Source organism: Myodes glareolus, chromosome 17 (assembly GCF_982192425.1).
Source record: "Myodes glareolus chromosome 17, mMyoGla1.1, whole genome shotgun sequence".
NCBI classification, from domain to species: Eukaryota; Metazoa; Chordata; class Mammalia; order Rodentia; family Cricetidae; genus Myodes; species Myodes glareolus.
In genome coordinates, this window is record NC_142042.1 from 35,813,431 (window position 1) to 35,834,399 (window position 20,969).

The 20,969-nt window shown below is 44.2% G+C and overlaps 1 long non-coding RNA gene across 1 annotated transcript; it reads right to left on the minus strand.

Annotated features, from left to right (window-relative positions):
- Positions 1-1,679: 1,679 nt before the first annotated feature.
- Positions 1,680-20,639, minus strand: LOC148119361 (uncharacterized). Its single transcript, XR_015735250.1, has 2 exons — positions 20,561-20,639; positions 1,680-5,026 (listed from the first exon to the last, which is right to left on the minus strand). It is a non-coding gene; the product is annotated as an uncharacterized LOC148119361 (long non-coding RNA).
- Positions 20,640-20,969: the final 330 nt, after the last annotated feature.

Below are 20,969 nucleotides of genomic sequence, written 5' to 3' on the forward strand. Positions count from 1 at the left end.
ATGAACTTTCCCCCTATCACCTCCCTTAGCTATGTGCCCCCTCTCACTGGCCAAACCCCATCCCCACTCCCACCCCGAGACTCAGACCTCTCTGCTGGCTTCTCTTTCTCTTCTGGTTCGGTTACCCAGCATTGTTTTTGACTCTCTATTCTTTTAACACTCCCCCAAAACCCTTGTTAATGATTATCTTTAGATAATAGTGCTAGTATGGGAAAGATTAGCCAAAAATAATTACTAGAAGGAATATTTTAAAAACAGAGCTTTCATTTGCATTATGAAGAGTCTTGATCTCTATTCTGAAGACCTGGGTTGAGCCCAGCCAAGCATGGCCACTAGATAGTATACGTCTGTGGATCGGACTCATGTTCTCTGGAGTCTATTTCTACATTCTTATAATGGGAATGAGGAGCTCTTACCTTGTATATTTTGTCTTAATATATGGGTTTGGACTATATATGAGTGCAAAGGTGTAAAATGTAATTCAATCTGTGGAGAGTGAATTAATTGCAAGGAAAGAGTCACCAGGACGTAAATAATCAGTATGGGGGATTCTCTTCTCATTGCTGGACTCAGAGACATGTTTCTGTTCGCTTTACTTTTTCCTTGTCTTTTGGACCCCGTGCCCAGACCCCATCAAATCAGCCATGCATTGTAGCTGTTCATGGACCGAGAATTATATTCTTAATCTAAAAAACTGCAAAGGAGCTGAGCTGAAATATTTCTTCTGTCCACACCAACTGTCGCTGGGTACGCCATTCCCACTCCTAGAACGGTGTTCAAACCCTCACCAGCTTCACCCTCACCAGCCTTCTCTGCTGATGGGGGCTGGGGTCCAGCTGAATCACAGGTGTTCATTTGGGATTCCAGCACATTCCTGGGCAAGAGAGGGAAACTTTTGAAATAGTCCAGGCTAGAATTTCCTGATAGCTATGAATCAGACAAGAACCTCTTAAATTTTATTTATTTGGGTAAAAGTTCTGTGGCCTGCCTTGGGGCATAGTAATACAAACCTTGAGAGAACAAATAAGAACAAACAAACAAACAACCCCCCCCTCGCAAAACCTCTATGTTTCTTCCAGTTTAGTGTTCTCGAGAAGTCAAACTATTTTTCAAAGTTAGGAAATATTTTAAGTTACTCGGTTGATATTTTAACAGCTCGTGTCTAATGGTTAACACACAAACCTCCCTAACCAGAACATTTGTGGAGGATGACTTCTTAACCGGATCTAAAATCAACCTTTTCCCCAAAAGCCTGTTAAAAATTACATGCTTGGAATTTTGTCCTAGGCTGACTCAGCTGTTGGATTCTCTTTTAATTTTTCTGGGAGGGGGAGGGTGGGTAGAAGAGGATAAATAACCGTATTTCATTTAATTTGGCCCATTCCATCTGGTGCCAGGTTTGGTTCTTTGCTGAAGATAGGATGACCAAATGACCCAGTTGATGTGAGGTACAAGACTTTTTATGACTTGGCAAATGGGCTGAACTGACCCACTACCCTAAAAAGAAAATGCTCATCCAACTCTTACAGGTCATGAAGAATTATAGGCCCACCAGCATGAAAGACTTTGCCCCAATAACACATAATAATGTAAACAGTGACTACAGGGACCAATGCCCTAAATCTCGGGCACCCCAGACCCACTGTCTTCCTCTGTGGTAATGAAAACAGGAAGTCAAGTTTGATTCTGGTTTGTGGGCATTTATTTCACCGTTTGATCTAATTCACATGTAAACAAATGGAAAGCAGCAAGCCAGGTACATTCCTAAGCAGCAATCCTAAGGGTGCATGTGTTCTAATGCTGTGTCTGAATGCTCGCTCTCTACCCTCTCTCAAAGCAGCATGTTCACAACAGCTAAAAGATGAAGAAGCGTTGCGTCATTAGCAAGGAGATGGACAAACAGACGCCGTACAGATATACAGGGTAATATTACTCAGCCATAGCAAGGAAGGAGAGTCTGATAATTATTATCTCATTAGATGAAGCCTGAGGACATAGACTAAGGAAGAGAAAAGCCTTGGGGCTGGGGAAATGACTCAGTGAGTAAAGTGGCTGCCCTTTCAGACTGAGGACCTGGGTTCAGATCCCAGAACCCACAGAAAAGCAGGGTGCAACAGTGTGTATCTGTAGCCCTAGCACTAGAGAGGGAGAGTCAGGCAGATTGCTGAAGATCATGGGCCGGCTGGTCTAACCAATGGGGAAGCTGGCTCCAGATTCAGTGAGAGATACTGTCTCAAAACACAAAGTGATCGAGAAGGATCTCCAGCTTCCACACTTGAACACATGAGTGTGTGTGTGTGTGTGCACACACACACACGCACACATGCATGCATGCGCGCACACACATATACACACACACTAAATATAATAAAATCTTTTAAAAGCTGGTTAAGACACTCAATGGTAAGTTATGTGTACACATCACAAGTTTTAAATGGAAAGATAAAACACTAGCTACATATTCATCTATCGCCTGGACCAGGGCTTCTTTCAAAGAGGTCTGCAAGCGCCGTGCGGCTGTTTATCAGCTTTGAGACGTTTTGTCAAATCAGATCACATTCTTTACATGAAAAATTTAGTTTGCTTTGGTATTTGGTGATCTTCCGCTAGCTCGAGCACAGATGTCCCAGATACACCACACCCCAGGACCTATCGAGAGCTCGCGGCCTGGCACAGGAAGGACTAACGCTTACTTTGATATTTGTGCAGTAGGGTCTCCTTGAAGCTGATGGAGCTCAACTTTCTAACTCCCTTGCTTTAACAGGTTTCAAGACCCTGGTAGGGGATTTAGCTGAGCGCTTTTTTTAAAAAAATTATTTATTTATTTATTTTACCACGGGGGTCTTTTTTAAAAAATGCATTGCAAACCAGGCAAACAGTGGCAATCCCAGCACCCAGGAGGCAGTAGCAGGTGGATCTCTGAGTTTGAGGCCAGCCTGGTTTACAGATCAAGGTCAGGGACATCCAGAGCTACATAGAAAAACCCTGTCTCAAAAATAAAAAGTATTGTGTGTGTGTGTGTGTGTGTGTGTGTGTGTGTGTGTGATGGCACAGGTGTGGAAAACCTGTGGGTCCTGGAGATCAAACTCAGACTGTCAGTCTTGCTAGCTGTGTTTTATTACAGGTTCTTTTTCTTCCAAAAGTTAAATTTACCTTCTTTTTATTACAGAAGACTTCCACACAGATCTCTGCTTTCCACGTCTCTGCTGATCGCTTTCATGGGCACCTTGTAGACATGAGACAACCCTTTAGCTCTGCCTCTCAGATAAGAAAGCGGGTGTATTCATTGCTTTCTTTATTGTTGTGACCAAAAGCAACCTGACAAAAAGCAACCTAAGTGAGGAAGGATCCATTGCCACTTCCGGTTGGAGGAGGTACATTCCATTCCATCACGGCAGCGGAAGCGTTAGGCAGCTAGTTGTATGCAATCTGTGGTCAGGATGCAGAGACAGACAAAAGCTGGTACGCGGCTTCCTTTCCTTTGACTCTGCTCAGGATCCCAGCTTGTAGAATGGTACCACATTTAAGATGGGTCTTCCCAGCTCAATGGTCAAACCTAGAAACACCCTCACAAACATGCCCAGGGCTCTCTGTGAGATGATTCTGGATCTTGTCGAGTTGACGGCCCATATTAATCATCACACTAGGTCCGTGGTCACAGCTACCCAGGCGAGGAAGGCATAAGTAAGGATTTATCTAGACATTGGAGGCCAGCTCTCCACTGAACAGAAGTGCTGGTCTAACCTAACTCCACTGCACGCCAATTAGGTGTGGACTTGATCAGTTCCCTCATCGCACCCGAAGCAAACTGCAGTAGCAATGACGCAGGCTTTGAAAATGGTTATTGTTTCAGATGATTGGGAGAAATACGTTTGTTACAGGATGGTCCTGGCCCAGGCCCGGGTCAGTATTTTTGTTGGTAGCTGGAAGCCAATTTTGAAAGAATAGGGAATAAACACGGTAGGGAGGGCTGAAGAGGGGAGAGAAAGGATCTGCGATGTCACTCGCACTAAGGGACAGTCTCGCCCCTCCCTCCTGCTCTGTCTCTTGGGAAGTCCACTTTGCTTTTATCTTTTACTTGTATCTGAGCTGACCCTTGGGCCTTCTCCTGCACTGGGGTCCCCATGTCTATTCTGAATGCTCTAAGCCAAAGGGCAGCAAGAAATCTTTCCTGTAAACATCCTCTGGGTCCCTCCCGGAAAAGGTGAGCAGCAGCCACTGCATCCTGTCTTTATTCTGAGGCTTGGGGCTTGGGAGTGAGGGTGCAGGGGTGCAGGGGCGGGGAGGTCGTATTTCTGGGCCAGTGGGAAGAAGACTGGAAGTGTCACGGGATTAAAAACATCCTCCGGCAGAGGCTGTACTCTTCAGATGCAGAAACTCTCGGGCTTAGAACACCCCATCCATTTACTTCACAGCCATTAATGCGCGGGGTGGGGGAGTGGGGGACGGGAGTGGTGGGGGGTATGCTTGAGTCTGCCCCTTCAGGAAATGCGGACGGTGTTACCCCCCCACCATCTCCACAAAGTGCTGTAGCTTCAACCCAAAGGCACATGGCACCTCCATCCTGCTGAGCTTCTTGTCTCCTCCCCCAAGCGTTTTTAGGTTTTGATTTCCCCTATTTCTGGTTGCAAAACAATTATCACCCAGCTGGTCAAACCTCAGGGTCACCTCTATGACCTCGTTCTCCGCCCATCCCATGAATCATCAAATACCACAGCTTTTCCTTCCCATTAGTGTCCAAAATCGCGAGCTGGTTTTCATTTTCTTTGTTGAGGCTTTGTTCTGGGCTCTAAGAGTTTGAGGTCTAAGAAGTCGCAACTGCTTCCTGGCTGAGCTCCTGGTCTTTCGGAGGGCTCTCTTCTCAAGGTGGGTTTGCCATTTATCTGAGCAGCCCTAAGCTCCAGGATACCTTGCTTGGATAGAGAGGCCTGTTTCAAGTGGCTGTACTTGATATCTTATACTTGCAACTTTACATTCTTAGTCGGCTCCAAACCCTCTCCACTTTGCACTCAGCTGCCAGGTTTATCTATAAGAAAAAAAGGAAAAAATAAAACAAAAGGAAACAACAACAACAACAACAACAAAAAAGAGTTTAGCTTTTGGGGGCAGTCCTGAGATCACAAGAAAAGTTAACAGAAAATTGCGGGCTTGCTGTGCTCCTCCTGCCCTGCCTCCTCATCAGACCTCCCCACTATTGACACTCCATACTGGAAAAGTTAGCACATTTAAAATTGATTAACCTACAATGAGCAAGATGTCATTATCACCATAAGTTCATAGTTTCCATAAAGATGAATCTTTGGAGGGTAGAGTGGTGTGGGCCAGTTCTCAAAGTACATTATATTGGAAAACTGCCTTATGTAACACGGTGCAATGCCATTAAAAATATTTTAAAAGACTATTTTTTCAACTAATTGTTGAAAAGTATGGTTCTGTAATGTCACTTTCTGCTTTAAAAACCTCCAGTTGGGCTGGGCAGTGGTGGCGCCTTTGATCCCAGCATTTGGGAGGCAGAGGCAAGCAGATCTCTGTGAGTTCACGGCCCAACCTGGTCTACAAATCGAGTTCCAGGACAGTCAGGGCTATAACACAGAGAAACCCTGTCTCAAAAAACCAAAACACAAACCAAAGCAAAGCAACAACAAACAAACAAACTAAACTAAAAAAAAAAACAACCCCAAAACCCGTTCCAGCTGGTCATTAAAGTACTGCCTGCTTCCCAGTTAATGCCCACACTTAGAGCTCTAATGCTCTCCTTGATCTGCCCAAGTTATATTTACCAACCTAATTTTCCAATAATAATTCTTCTAGGGCAGCAATTCTCAACCTGTGTGGGTCATGATCTCTTGGGCATTGCCTATTTACATTGCGATTCATAACAGTAATGAAATTACTGTTATGAAGTTCCTTGTATTTATTACCCTTGTCTTTTCTAAAGAAGACAACTTTTTTAAATATTTTATTGATGTTATTGAGCAATACATTTTTCTCTGCTTCCCTCCCTTCTTCTCCCCTCCCCTTCTACCCTCTCCCATGGTCTCCATGCTCCCAATTTACTCAGGAGATCTTGTCTTTTTCTATTTTCCAAGGAGATTAGATCATTGTATGTCTCTCTTAGGGTCCTCATTGTTGTCTAGATTTTCTGGGATTGTAAAATTGAGGCTGGTTTTCTTTGCTTTATGTCTAAAAGCCACTTACGAGTGAGTACATATGATATTTGTCTTTCTGAGTCTGGGTTACCTCACTCAATATGATGTTTTCTAGCTCCATCCATTTGCCTACAAATTGCAAGATGTTGTTATTTTTTTCTGCAGTGTAGTACTCCATTGCATAAATATACCACATTTTCCTTATCCATTCTTTGGTCGAGGGGCATTTAGGTTATTTCCAGGTGCAAGAAAACAACTTTATGATTGGGATCACCACAACATGAGGAACTGTATTACAGGGGCACAGCATCAGGAAGGCTGAGGACACTGCTCTAGCAGTCCCACAGATGGTTCTAGCTGCGGACTCCCAAGCAGCCATCCCAACCCAACAGCCACATTTACATCTCCCGCCCCCCCCATCTCCACATAGACTGAATCCGTGTAACAAAAACGAGCCAAGACCTAATATGGATGTGCATCTGCTCCCGTTGCCCTTGTAAATCTTACCCGGTTTATGCCACCTGGCCAGTCTCTCTCCCGGCTATGATTCTGCTTGTTCCACAGCAGCAGTGTCTTAGAGGGGACGGGTATCAAGTATTTACAAAAGTAGCTATACAGCCTAATGTAGGGTTGTCAATTCTGTGCTTTGACAAATGTGAACTTTTTTTTCTAAATTCCACTCTCAAGATTATGCTATTAAAGAAAAATACATTTATCTTTTCTGGTGAAAAGGATCATCTCAGAATAATGGCCACTTCTTTAGCTGCAGCACAGTTAGCCTTGGAAGACTGACTGTATTCCCGTGATCGTGTGGCCGTCTGGGGAAATGAAAACCGCCCAGACAGAGGGTGCTTTGGGGAGCTGGCTCCACAGCCCTCTCTGCCTTCCACCACCTGCTTGTGGCTTAAGCCCAGGAGCCTGGGGGCACATTGTGCGCTGTCAAGTCTTTATTCGACTTCTTGTGCAGGTATGTAATTTCCTCAGCTACCAGCCACGCTTTATAAGGAGTCAGTAAAAGGACTGCACCTTTAACTCTCCGGCGAGGCCAGGCACACAGAAAATGTTCCAGAAACATTTGCTGAATGAATGAATCAGTCCAGAGCAGGCTTTCTAAGCCTGTGGTAACCCGTAAATCCTGTCTTAATGGGTTGCGAGCACTCATCCCGGGGCGATTTCTTTCAACAGACTCCTTCAAAAAGAGGTAGCCGGTACAAATTGCTTTGCTTTTGAGTGAAACCAGAAAAATAATAATAATAATAATAAAAATCCCATATGAAAAGTAAACAGTTTCTTCCTTGAGGCTGTAGCAAGCCTCAGCAAAGAGGACCGAGAGACAAACACGGCTTTTGTAGCTTGTCATTTAGCTGATCCCGGTTATTTAGGGCTTTGTCGGTCGTCATGTGCACAGTATGTGCCTCTGGCTCAAATCTTGCTTGATGGTGTGCTTGGCTTTCATTCTGTGGCTCCCACCCATGTGCCTAAAGCCTCCATAGTATCCATTTTGTTTGCTTCCCTCCACCTGGGTGATTAAAAAGAAGAAGGAAGAACAAAAGGTGGGGCCTGGCATACGACTTCTTGGCCAAATCTCCCTCTTAGCTTGGAAATTGCTATAGAGCAATTGAAAAGTGGCTTTTGGGTTTAAGACACTCTTTTCATTCAGCATCTGGAGTCAGCTCCCAAAAATATAAATTACTTGACACCACGTGATTCTGTAAAACAACCATTAACTTCTAGTACCATCCCAATTAACAGCTATTGATTGAAAACCTACTGAGTGCTGGACCCTGTTGCTGATGTTGGGGATGTACTAGTAAAGAGACAAAGAAAAATCTCCTTCTTTCCGAAGTTCATGCATTGCCAGAATGACTAATAGAAATACAATAAAGGGCAAATTATCACTATGATAAAAGGTGACAGATATGATGGAAGCCAACCAGACAGAAGGGAGGCTACGACTCAGATGGAGTAGAGAGAGTAAGCTTCCCTAAAGCTAAGACTTGGAGTGGGTGGAGAGTGTGCCCATGTGGCTATGCAGGTGAAAAGGAAATGCCTTGCTGTAGCACAAGCTCACCCACGTTCTTTGTCTGTCAGCTTTCTCTGTATGCTCTCCCTCATCCTCCCCTAGCCTCGCTTGCCCACCTTGGAGAGCCACACACACCATCAGCAAGCAGCACAGTAGCCTCCTCTCCTGGATCAGCAGCATTCATCTATCTCTTGAGTGACGTCTTTGGGTGGGCTCTTTGTGCCCTACTATAACTTAGAAGCCCTCCCACAATTATCTCTATCTTTTCCAGATACTCAGGAAACACTGTTTGAATGAATGAACATGCCTAATAGCTCAAGTTGGATGATCCTTTTGAGGACAAGAATCCTGAATCGTTTATTTATGTCTAGAGACAGCTACGGTGTTGAATGTACCCAATAGACTGTGTCTTCATGAATGAGCTTCATAATTGAGGGAAGTAGTGTGGTTTGGATGGGAAATGTCCTCCATGGGCTCACGGGTTTGAACACTTGATCTTCAGCTGCGGGGAAAGCCTTGAAGATGAGCTCAGTGGGAAGAAGCTGGTCACTGGAGCCAGCCATGAGATTTCTTAGCCTGGTCCCTTTTCTGTCCTCTTTCCTTCACAACTGTAGGTGTCATGTGACCAGCCACCTCGTGCTCCTGCCTCCATGCCTTCCTTCAACTTTAAGCCCAAGCATTCACTTCCTACCTTTTCATACCTTCTTGTCCAGCAAGCAAGTCGGGGCAGCGCGGAAAGCAAAGGAATGGATAGAAGGCCCTAGTAATAGTTTGTTCAAGTGCACTAATCCTGAAAGACAAGATGAAGGGGAAGTAATAAAGTTTTGAATTGTATTGTGGGGAACAGATTTTTCTCCTTGCTTCGGCATTCCCCCAGAGTAAAACCTTTCTTCTGGATGAAACAAGCTTGGCTTCAACCCTTAGCCTAGACGGGCCCTTGCCCAGCAGTGAAGGGGCAGATGGGACCGTCTCAACTTCATGGAAACCCTGGTTTCCTCTGCAGAAAAATTCTATCCAAGATTAAGAATACTGTACATTTCCAGTCTGAGATAGCATGTCTTTCAACTTATTCTGTACCTCAAGTAAGTTTGAAATAAACTTGTCCCAAAGCATGTTTTTAATTGTGGTGTCACTCTATAAAGAATTCCCGATTATCTGGATACTTAAACATCCTTCCAAATTCTCCCACAGCTATTCATGCCTTTGGGTTTTTCTCTTGTTGGAATTCAAGGCTCATTCATTTGTAACTGGGTGCCTTGACATTTGAGAAATTATGGTAGCAAGAAAGCTAGCTTCACCTGTCCCTCACACCTCTGCAATCCTGAAGATAATCTTTCATTATAATGAAATAATTGTTTAAGTGGAAGCTCTACCTCAGCTCCCCCTCCTCCCTCTTCAAACTCTACCCCTCAGAAAGCCTACCAAGGGGGCAGCTCCTCCCTGAGATGCTCAAAGCCACACCTACAGGGTATTTAGGATGTGATCTCTAGACCTGTCACGTGGTTTCTCCTTTCTCTTTTCCCAGACCACCCTGTAGTTGCTCTTCTCAAATTAAACCTGGTCTTATTAATTTGGCCTGATCTGATGATACAGAAAACCTTTCAAAAATATTTGATTAATGATAAATGATGATAATAATAATCTTTCATTCCAGACACATCTGTGTTGTACCCTCAAAAAAGGAAGACCTTCGTATTTGAAGACATAAAGACACAGAGGAATATGAAGAGATGGGCCTTGCTATATGCTTCCTAATTTATCACCATTAGATCTTCCCTCCATGATTCAGGCAGAATTCAGCAAGACTGCCCACTTCTTCATGAGCAACATAAAAATACATAGGTTTCCCTATTTCTTCCAATTTTGATTTCCAAATGGTTTCTTTCCAGCAAAATTGTTTTTGTTTTGTTTGCTTGGGTTTTTCTTCTTTTTAAGTCTCTCTCTCTCTTTCTCTCTCTCTCTCTTTCTCTCTCTCTCTCTTTCTCTCTCTCTCTCTCTCTCTCTCTCTCTCTCTCCCTCCCTCTCTCCTCTTCCTCCCCCCCCATGTGTGTACATGTTCATGTGGGGAGGTATACGTGTGCACACACATGTATAAAGGTTAGAGGTTGGTGTGAGATATATTCTGCAATCGCTCTCTACCTCGGATTTTCAGGCAGCGTCTTTCTTTGAAACTGGAGCTCACTAATTGGTTAGAGCGCTTGGCCAATAGACCCCAGGGATGTTCCCGCCTCTACCTGTCTAGCACTGGGCATACAACCACAGGCTTCAGTGCCTGACTTTTTATGTGGTGCTAGAGTTCTGAACTCAGAACTGAGTTATCTCCCTAGTCCCACTTCTCATGTGTTTTCTTGAGAAAGAGTCTCACAACATAGCTCTGGCTGGCCCAGAACTTACTATGTAGGTAGAGCAGGCTGTTTTCACACCTGTAGTGAACCTCTTGCCTCTTGAGTGCCAGGATCATGCTATGTCTGGTTTACATAAAACTTACAGTAAATAAATATGTATGATTTCTCTTACTAGTCTCTCTTTTATCATAGGTGTCCAAGACATTGACCCAATGATAGTCTATTCAGCAAGTGTGTGGTATAGCTTACTGTTATTTGCTTAGAAAATGCCATAAGAATGATTTTATTAATGTAAAGATTCCACTTAATCCCTGTCTGGTTTCAAAATATACCTTAGGTGATCTATTAAAAGCAAACGACATAATTGAATCAAAAGAAATTAATCAGAACAAAGAAAAATAAGAGCAAGGCAGAAATTCCAACCACAAAGACACAGTGGTTACTGAAGAGACCACAGACTTGGCTCAGTGAGAGAAAGAAAACAGACCAGTTATGGGACCCACAGTCTTTTGTAAGATACATCCAGAGGCCAGGAGCTTAGAGAGTAGGGAAAAAAATTCCCATGAAGCCTCAGAAGGAAATTTGGTGTTACTGAAAATCTCTGGATATCCATTTTTCTGCTGTTAGATGATACCCGGAAAACTGGGGTCCCCTCTTGAGGTTCTTAGTTCTTTAATAAAAAGAATTTATGAATGGACTGAAAAGGAAGTACAGTTTGTGGCACTCAGAAGAAAACCCCCGGGATAGGCATGCCGTAAGTCTCAGCAGCTGCCTATGGGAGAAGAGTGGAGAAAAAGGCCATGTTGTCGGAGTTAAGCTGGCATGGAGGCTGGTGACCTAGCAGCAGGCAGGCAGCAACATGGCAGGGAGGGAGGCCTTAGGGAAAGAGTTCCAGAAAAAAAAAAAAAAGCACACTTAGGGTCTGGCCTATCTCCAAAGAGACTCAGAAGAGAGAAAAAGGAAAGTTGCACCCTTAGGCGGACAGACTCAGTGAACCTCATGGCAGCTCACAGGGACTGGTCTAAGGGGTGGGGATTTTGGGAAGGAAACGCACAACACCTCACTAAAGGGATAATTATTCCGCCTATATTCTTAGCATAGCTTTTAGCAAGCCTGCCTTCCTAGGGGCGGGCCTGCTTTTCTGAGGGGTGGTCCCTTGGCCGGGTGATTGTTCCACCAACATGAAATGTGTGTGTGTGTGGGGGGGATTTCAACCTCTTGACCAGAAGGAATTAGTTTTTCCTCAACGCACATTTACTGTTGCTGTGTCCCTAGTATCAAGAGTAACATTTAAAGTCAAGGAGTACGTGCACATGTGCTTGTACACACTATGGTACACTTTTGGAAGTCAGAGGATAGCTTATGGGAACTGGTTCTCTCCTTCTACCACGTGAGTTCCAGGGATCAAACTCAGGTCACCAGGTTTGGTGGCAGTAAGCACATTTACCCACTGAGCCATCTCACTAGCCCCAGTCATTCAATTGTTTTAGGCATTTTAAATCAAATCCTGGATCAACTCAGATAATTAAAAGATAGTGTACTTGAGTTACATCATTTTGTCGCTAAGAAGAACTTAGTTGTGGAGAGTCTTAGTTTGACAGTCAGTGCTACTCAAGGTCCCTTGATTTACACACAGCAAACAGCTAATGGAAACTCATTGACTTCAAATGTAGTTCTGCACACGTGCATGCACATGTGCACACACACACAAAGTAAGTAAATGTCTGGTTAAAAACAAAAAGCAAAAAAAAAAAAAAAGCACAGAACTACATTCCTCTCTAAAGGTCACATTGCCCTCAGCTCACATAAGAGTGAGCATCACTAATGTCAGGGATGAGGGTTTCTTGGCAGTCACATGTCGAAACTCTGTAGTACCGCCTAGACACAGGGCTGCACATAAGAGCTTGGTATTCACTTGTAAAAACCAAGAATCCAAACAAGCCAAACACCTGCCTGGACCCATCCTTGGAGAGATACAGACTAAAGTGTACCCATGGGCAAGGGCTAGATTCTTTCCAGCAAATAGTCTTCTTTGCTCTCGCAGGACGACCAGGGCCTGTCGAGCAGTGTGGGATGTCAGAAACAGCCCTCCCACCAACGTAGCATACGCTCCCCCAGGCAAATATAAATTCAGTTTTCTCTTACTGTTTTGTTTCTGCCTTTATATGCCTCCCCAGTCTGTAAAGCAGATAGCTGAGAACTGACTGTTGAAACCAAAATCAAGGGCTTAAGGATGTGACTGAGTGGTATTCAGCATGCCCAAGACTCTGAGTTCTATTCTCCACCATCAAAGTGAACAACAACAAAGCCCTGAAGTCAACCTACAGAGAAGCCATGTTGGATTTATGACCGGGCAGTAGGCTGTTGACTCGGTATCTAACTGGGTCCGTCTCAGTTCAGACAGTGTCACCAGCAAGGTGATTTGACGTGCATGCATGCACTTAAAATATATTCATGCGTGTGGAGGTCAGAGGTCAACCTTGGGTATCATTTCTCACCCACCTTGCTCACTGAGACAGAATCTCTCATCAGTCTGGCGCTTTCTCGTTAGGCTAGACTGCTGGCCAGCAAACCCAGCCATCTCTTCTTCGTCCTTAGCACTGGGATTGCAAGTATGTTTCGACCACGCCCCACTATTTTCCTGGCTTTTGGAGATTGGATTCAGGTCCTTGTGCCTATGTACTCTAACTGAGATATCTCCCGGGTGTTAGCTTCTGCCTGCTGGCAGCAGGTGCTGGATGATGGAGCAGCCCAGGCAGGCCCATGACTTTGGATTTCAGCAACTGTGCAGTCAGTTGGTGAGCTGTTAAAGTGAGCTGCACTTGAGGTATGTGTTCTTCAGGGAGAGAAAATAACTTCAGCGCTGCTTGAAGTTTTTATACCTGACTGTGCGCTTCAGTTTCTACCCAGCAATCTTCTTGTTCTAGGTGTTGCTAAATCATTACTCATGCGGCACTGATGGGAAAAAAACAGTGATGATTTTTCTTCCCCTACAGGGTTTTATGTGTGTGAATGTTTGGGATGAATGCACTCAACAATTCCCCAACTGTTGTGCAAATATTTTTGTAGACGTGAGTCCAAATACCACAAAATCACTGCCATGGCCCAGGTTATGTGAATCTTTTTCTTAAGCAGATTTTTATTAAATGCGATTATTCGTGAACTCTGAGACTCTCTGCAGAAACATTAAGATTAGTCTCAAGAAGAAATCTTTTGGTGATGACCTATTTTAAAAAAAAAGAAAGAAAAGAAAAGAAAGAACGAAAGGAAGGAAGGAAGGAAGGAAGGGAAAGCAGTCACCTTGGAGCTAATTTGAAGGGGGAAAATAATTTTTTGGTTTTGTTTTTGGGTTGCCATGCCAGGCAGTGTACAAAGGGGAACCACAGTGACACGGTCAGTGACATTCCTACAGTGAGTGGCTGGTGGGAGAAGATAAGGCTCTGCTAAGCTGTGCCAGAGACCAGTTTCAGTTCTGTCAGGTGTAATCAGAGCCTGGGTCGTAAAACAAAAGCCGCTGCTCCACTCCGGTGAGAAGACCTTCTAGGCCCGGTGCCCTGCACCAAAGGGAAAAGCAGCAATTACACTGGGAGTATGTGTGTGTGTGGGGGGGGAATGGGACACGGACACACGGCCCAGGACACCAAATATCAACAGTGGGTCTGAACCAAAGCCACCCACCTCTTCACACTCTGGGTTCACCATCTGATGTCCCATGTTTAATATAAAACCCTTCCCACCGGTCTAATAAATAAAAGCCGCTGTTTGCTGGTTTGCTTTTTAAGGTTGAGGTTGCAGAGATGAAGTTTCTCATCTCAACCCAACGCAAAGGCTGTTGGTGAGTCTGTACATCATGGTGGGATTCTCAGGTCAACCCCGGGCTTTAGGACAGCGGGTCAGAGAGCATCCATCTTTTCTGATAGAGCTCATGTGTTTGCTCAAAACGTCACTTGCAAAATTGCTCTTGTGGATGACAGTGTTCCATACAGTAAATTAGAATTTTCATTTGGAAAATATGTATAAAATAAATGTATCTTATATAAACATATATAAGATAAAGCTGAGCCAAAAGGCTGTTTGGGAGAATGTGATGAGGCATGGTGTGTGCTTGCAGCTTCTAACCTTTCTGTTGGGTCTAATTGACTGCCCATTAAAATAACCTCAGAATCCAGGCTGGCTATGGTTCTTTATTGCTAAGATTATCCAAGACTGTCTGGGCTTGGGTGCAGCTGGCCTTGGGAAGCACAGGAGAAATAGCACTCCCATTTTGGGGATCAGCAAACTGAGGAAGGGTAGAAATGAAGGCAAGGTGCTGTGTCAGAAATTGCTGAGGAAATGTAGACCTGGGTGATGTGGCCTCAACAGGAGGAAATTAAAAGCCTGCAGTGTGGGAAAAAAACAATTAGCCATGACAGAGGATCAGGAAGGAGCTCAGAATGAATGACAATCAGAGGAAACTAGCCCACAACAAAGGGGTTCAGAGTCGCTAGAAGTCACTGAGAAATGCTTGCTTTTCTAGGGCTCTGTCAGAGCAGGAGCTCAAAACCTAACCCTTTTATATCCCAAAGTCTCACTCTGAGGCAGATGCCTTTATTCTTGGCATTCTCTGAAATGTTCCGTGACCACTATGAATACCAGATAAGAATGTCTGCATAGTTATTGTTAAAACAAACAAACAAAAAACCAAATAAAAACAAAACAACTGCCCCTCTCCCTGCTGTGCCAGGAAAACACATCTAAGGTTGGGTTGGCTGGAAAATTATTTCTATCAGCTTATTCCAGAAGCGCAAGCATTAGCATTAGATGAAAGTATTGGGAAAACAAGATAATTCTAAAAAAGAAAACTGTAAAGGTATTTGAAAGTTATTTTGATGAGTATCAAAATTATTTAAGACCATAGCAATTCTATAACCAAAGATAATGATGGGGTTGTGGGAGGGAAGGGGAAGTGGGATTGTTTCATAAAAATAGGAATTCGATTATTCTTAAAGTCAGTGTGTTTACCCCGCGTGAGTTTTTGGCATGCAAGGAAAGATTGAATTCAAAAAAGAAATTTTAGTGGTTTTTTTTTTGGTTTGTTTTTAATTTCAACTTGATAATTAATCAGAAGAAACTAAGAAGCTCCCGGGTTTAATCAACCAAGATGCTAAAAGCCCGGGAGAGAAGACAAGGTTACAGCTCAGTCATTTGGAAGGTGGTGGGGGGTGGAGATTACAGAGCAGAATGAAGATGCTGAATAGGATTAGAAGACCAGATACTACTACAAAGGGCTGGTTTAGGAGACAAAGTGGATAATCAGGCAATTTCAGGACTCTTAAAAATCCTCTGTGACCAGGAAATGAATTGACAGCCCCAAACTAATAAATGAGGAAACATCGCGCGCACACAGAGAATAAGTTGAAGGTACCCTGGGAAAAACCGACACCTTCAATTTCTAAAACTAGCGCACTTGAAAAAGAAGAAAGGGGAAAGGCTCTGTGTTTGGAACAATAGCAGGAGGGTGTAAAAGTGAGCGGGACAATCTGAAGCAGACAGTGATGGAAGAAGGGCCCTCGAGACAGACAACCCAAAGAGATTCTTGGAATACCTTAAGGTGGCAGCGCGTGAGGGGGGCCACTGGGAACTTGTCCAGTTAAATGAGGTTTTAACTGAATGTATCTTAGCCTCTTTTCTTTCTTGGGGGTGTGAGCACGCAAATGTGTCTAAAATGGTAACAGCATACGAACAGTGAGAAATTAAAGTCCATTAGGATATCCCTCAAATAAATTGAGATGCCTTCAGAGGAGCTAAGTCCTTAGTGAGGGGGGAAAAAAAGCTTAGACTTAATAACATTGCCGTTCGTGCTCTTTGATAGAGAAACTCTGGAAAATCGGGACAAAGTAAATCTGGTTAGTTGCAAGGAACTGAATGATTGAAAAAGAGCAGAAAATGACTAACCTTCCCCTTGTCACTCAGGAGCAACGAAAAAAAAAAAAGAGCTAAACTTTTGACAGATGAGGTTGCAAAATACATAGTTCACCAGACACAACAATACAATGTTAGGAAAAGTGTGCTTTTGATTAAAAATCCTTGTAAAATATTTTAGACGTTGGTCAGTATGATAGAATTTCCAGCAGAGGAATTTATTGACAATTATTTATCAGCATTGTTATCAAAAACTATTTCTTATCGAACATCTTGGTTCCTCAGATAAGGAAGAATTGGGAGCAGATTGTATTGTCTATTCTCCTTGAGACTATAGCATTCTTAAGGAGCACACATCATTGTAGATACAAAGGTACTCACAGGATAACAGCAAGAAAGCTAACAGTAGCTGGGTGTGGAGGCTCACGCCTTTAGTCCTAGCACTTGGGGGCAGAGGCAAGCAGATCTCTGAATTTGAGGCCAGCCTGGTCTACAGAGAAAGTTTCAGGACAACCAAGAGGACTACAAAGAGAAATCCTGTCTTGGGAAAAAAAAATCGAGCGAGCTAATAGTAGCACCATACATGCGTATTCCCAGCATGCAATGCGCAAACAAGAAATTCTTCCTCTCCGAGAAGTCATCACTGAAAAGGTTCACAAGAAAATCCTTGAAGATAACAAGCAGTTCCCTGTGCAAATGACATTGTGTGTGTGTGTGTGTGTGTGTGTGTGTGTGTGTGTGTGTGTGTGCACTCATAGGGGCAAGTGTGAATGTGGAGGCCAGGAGGTAGCCTTGGGGTGTTGTTCCTTATGTAGACTAAGCTGTCTCTGGCCACCTAGTTTCAAGGATCTACCTATCTACGCTTCCCTAGTGCCAAGATTACAAGAGTGTGCCATTAAATGAGTTCTGGGGATCAACCTCTGCCAGGAGAGTACTTCATTGACTATTTCCCCAGCTCTGTCCAACAGTATTTCCGCTACAGGAAGACCTTCTGGGAAGGCCTGGAGTTCGACCTAGAAACTAGGGGCAAAGAAAACACGAGCGTACTAAGAAACAACGAGAAAGATAGAGCCCTATAGAGTGGGAGACAGTTTTGAGAGTGGGATTAGGCAAGTAGTGACCAGCTGGGCTGGAAGCTTAACTCGGTAGGTTTAGGCCAGAGGAAAATGGACTGTGTTTCTAAAACTTGTCTGTGCTTTGATTTCCTCATCTCAGAACCAGAATTTTAATAACACTACTTAAGAACTGTTCTACGAGTTAATGAGATAATTGTGTTTGAGTACACTGCAGATGGTTTCAGGAGGAAGAATCCAGCCTTGGACTAGGGATGTTGTGCAGGGGCTGAGGGCTTGCCTGACATGCATGAAGCCCTAGGTCTGATGCAGTAAGGGGAAATAGGGGGTGGGCAAGGAGAAAAGGAGGAATGATTTGAGAATGTGCACCCCCTAATTTCCTTGGGGTAATTGCTGGTTGATTTCTTGTTGCTTTTTCAAATCCTTTGTCCTCTCCGAGGACCATAGCCCTGCTCTGATTGATGGGTAGAAAGGTCAACTTTACTGTCATTTCCCAACTTGAATGGATTTCCCCCACTCAAAATATATCCCATTTCTGCTTAGCTGGAGGTCCTCTCCTGCTTCTGAGAGCACAGAGCCCGCCTCCTCTTTTGCAAGGCTAATGCTCTTCTTGCACCTTGCTGTCAAGGGTTCTGTAGTCTCTGTCAGAAGATCTTTCTCAACAAACCAATCCCTCCAAGCTTCAGTGACTCTGTCAATTAAAACCTTTCCGACTCCCATTTTGATCCTAGAATTAAGATTCTAAAAATCCATACAAAGGGCACACAAAATTTTGCACAATAGGTCTGAAAATATTACCGTTAAAGATGGAAGCCAACTTGTTCACAAATAGGGCATTCTTTGTTTGGAAAAGACCTTTGATGTGAAATTTAGCTTTCAAAGCTAAATTATCTTGTATGAGAAAAGTTACAGGAACTGAAAGCTGGAGGTCAAAGAGAAGGGAGGAAGCAAGAGGAAGAGGGGCCCGGTGGTGAGGAAGTGAACTGGGAGGGTTGTTAGGGACCCCCCACAAAGCCAGCCAGCAAGTAGTTAAGAATGGATGAATGAGCTCTTAAGCACAGGCTTAAGTGATTGGCTAGGTTGTGATATAATTTATCTTTACCCTCCTCCTCTACCAGGTTGCACTTGTACAACTAAAAGGCTCTATTGGAGTGATTTTTGTTTTCCTAAGCCAAAGCAGTTTGTGTATGTGTTTTCAACTACCTTTCTGATACCCCATTACTTCAAACTATCAAAGTGGAGCAGTTGTTTATCTTATTTTACTGTGTGGGGGTGGGGATGGGGTGGTGGGGGTAGTGGGGTGGTGGGGAGGTGTATTTGTGCGTGTGCGCTCAAGTGTGTAGTGTGCATGTAGGCCAGACGTATCTTCCTCCATCGCTTCCCACCTCTTTTTGAGGCAGGGTCTCTCCCTGAACCTGAAGCTCACCGATGCAGTTGCCTGATGAGCTGCAGGGTCCTGCTTGCCTTGCCTCTTCTGCACTGGAATCAGAGGTGGAAGCCACCTAGCCCAGTTTCTGACAGAGGTTTCTGGTAATTCAAGTCCAGGGCCTCTTGGTTACATGCTAAGCACACCTGTGTCCTGAAACAATTACTTAACAAGATGCTAAAATGATTCTAGAATGGACCAGGAAGGCAGATGTGAAAGCTTGTCACGTGAAGAATAACCGAAGAGCTGTCAATTATCTGTTTAACTAAGGGCACCTGTCCACAGCCTTCATTTTGAAATGCCTTTTTGAATGTTCCACCCTTTGTAGCTTCTGGTGTCTGTCTGCTCTGTTTTGCATTTGGATTGAGGGGGTCACCGATACTCCTTCATGGCTATGTATAAGGCTTCTGGCCCTCCCCTCTGTAGGGAAGTACTTACCCATTTTAGATAAACATCCCAGGCCAAGGTAAACAATGGGAAGCTTCAAGGAGGGGTCCTCTCCTATGAGTGGGACACCTAGTAGATCTGTTCCTGGAACTAGACACTAGACAGGCCTGAGCTAACACCACTCTGCCTCCAAATACTTAGTTAGCAAAGAGCATATTCTCTGTAGCCCCAGACATAGAATAAAAGTGAATGGAACCAGGTGAAGCTCAAAAACAAAGCAAAGAGATTTTAGACTACAGCCCAAGCAATTGCGGCCTTCGTTTTCTCTGATCTGAAAGGGCTCAATCAAGCAAGGGCTGGACCAAGACCAATTAGAAGCATGGTGGAGACCTTTGCAAAGAGGCCATGCCCCCTTTACACCATTGCCCTACAGGGTCTACAGCTTCCTTTGACACTGGGGCTCTCTCATTTTAAGTTTAATTTTTTAAACTATTATTTTTATTTTGTAAGTATATTCATGTTTTGCCTCCATGTGTGCCTTGTGCCTGTAAAGGCAGAAGAGGGTGTTAGATGCCCTGGGACTGAAGATAGAGTTGTGAGCCAGCATGTGGGTACTGAGAATCAAACCCAGGTCCCTCTGGAAGAGGAGTCAGAGCTGTCTAACCACTGAGCCATCTCTCCAGCCCTCCCTCCCATTCTAAACATACATCATTCTCCGGCTTCAAAAAGAAAGGCCGAGTGCTTGGCTGGAAGAAACAGTCTGGACTGAGAACCATTGGAGGGTCACCACCTTATGGTTGTTGCCAAGAAGGAAATTAAAACTCAAGATGAGAAGGTTAAATCGGGGTTGGGGAGGAGGGGCACCGTAACCTCAGAAGAGATCTGTTAAATCATCTGTGTCTTCCAAGCAGCTTGGGCCTAAAGAATGTCAGCAATTCTCATCCTCCCACACAGCTACTCTATAATAATTAGTTTTACTGCTTTCTTTCCCACAAGCGATTACCTTAATTATTTTAATTAGATTGTTCGCGCACACAAGTTGTTTACAAGCACTTTTCCTTTTATGGCATCTCAGTAAACAGGAGAGGGAAACTACCACCTTGGAGGAAGCCCGGCCGTTTTCCACATCTAGGCCATGGTCCACGCTGGCCTGGAAACCGCCAGCATCCCAGGACCACTTTCCCGAGGAGAGTGAGAAACCCCATCCCTGAGAAAAACAAAACAAAACAAAGACAAAACCCAAGTCCCGTGTGTACCTTCTGTGATCACTGCCAGCAGAAACCAGGGAGTCCTTAGCCTGGCTTTGATACCATCCTCTGGTGAACTCTGTGCAGCGCAAACATCAAGGAGATGGATGGTTAGTTGCCAGGCTTGATTAAGAGTCCTCATACTTGGCATTTCTTAGCTATCTAGTCGATTCCTTCTTTCTCTTTCTACTAGTTGAGTGGCCTTGAAAACATTTTAACTTCTCAAATTCTCAGTCTACCTGTCTGCCAAGTAAAGGTAAAAGCAGCAAACTGGTAGTTACTCGAGAATTCGAGGTGCCACGTCCCTCCTCTCCACCACTCCCCGTGCCTTCCTTCTCTTCCTGTCCCCCTAGACTGTTTAGCAAATTTGGATGAAACAAAACCGGGGTGCTTTGGTTCTAGGCTTCTGGACTCTTTC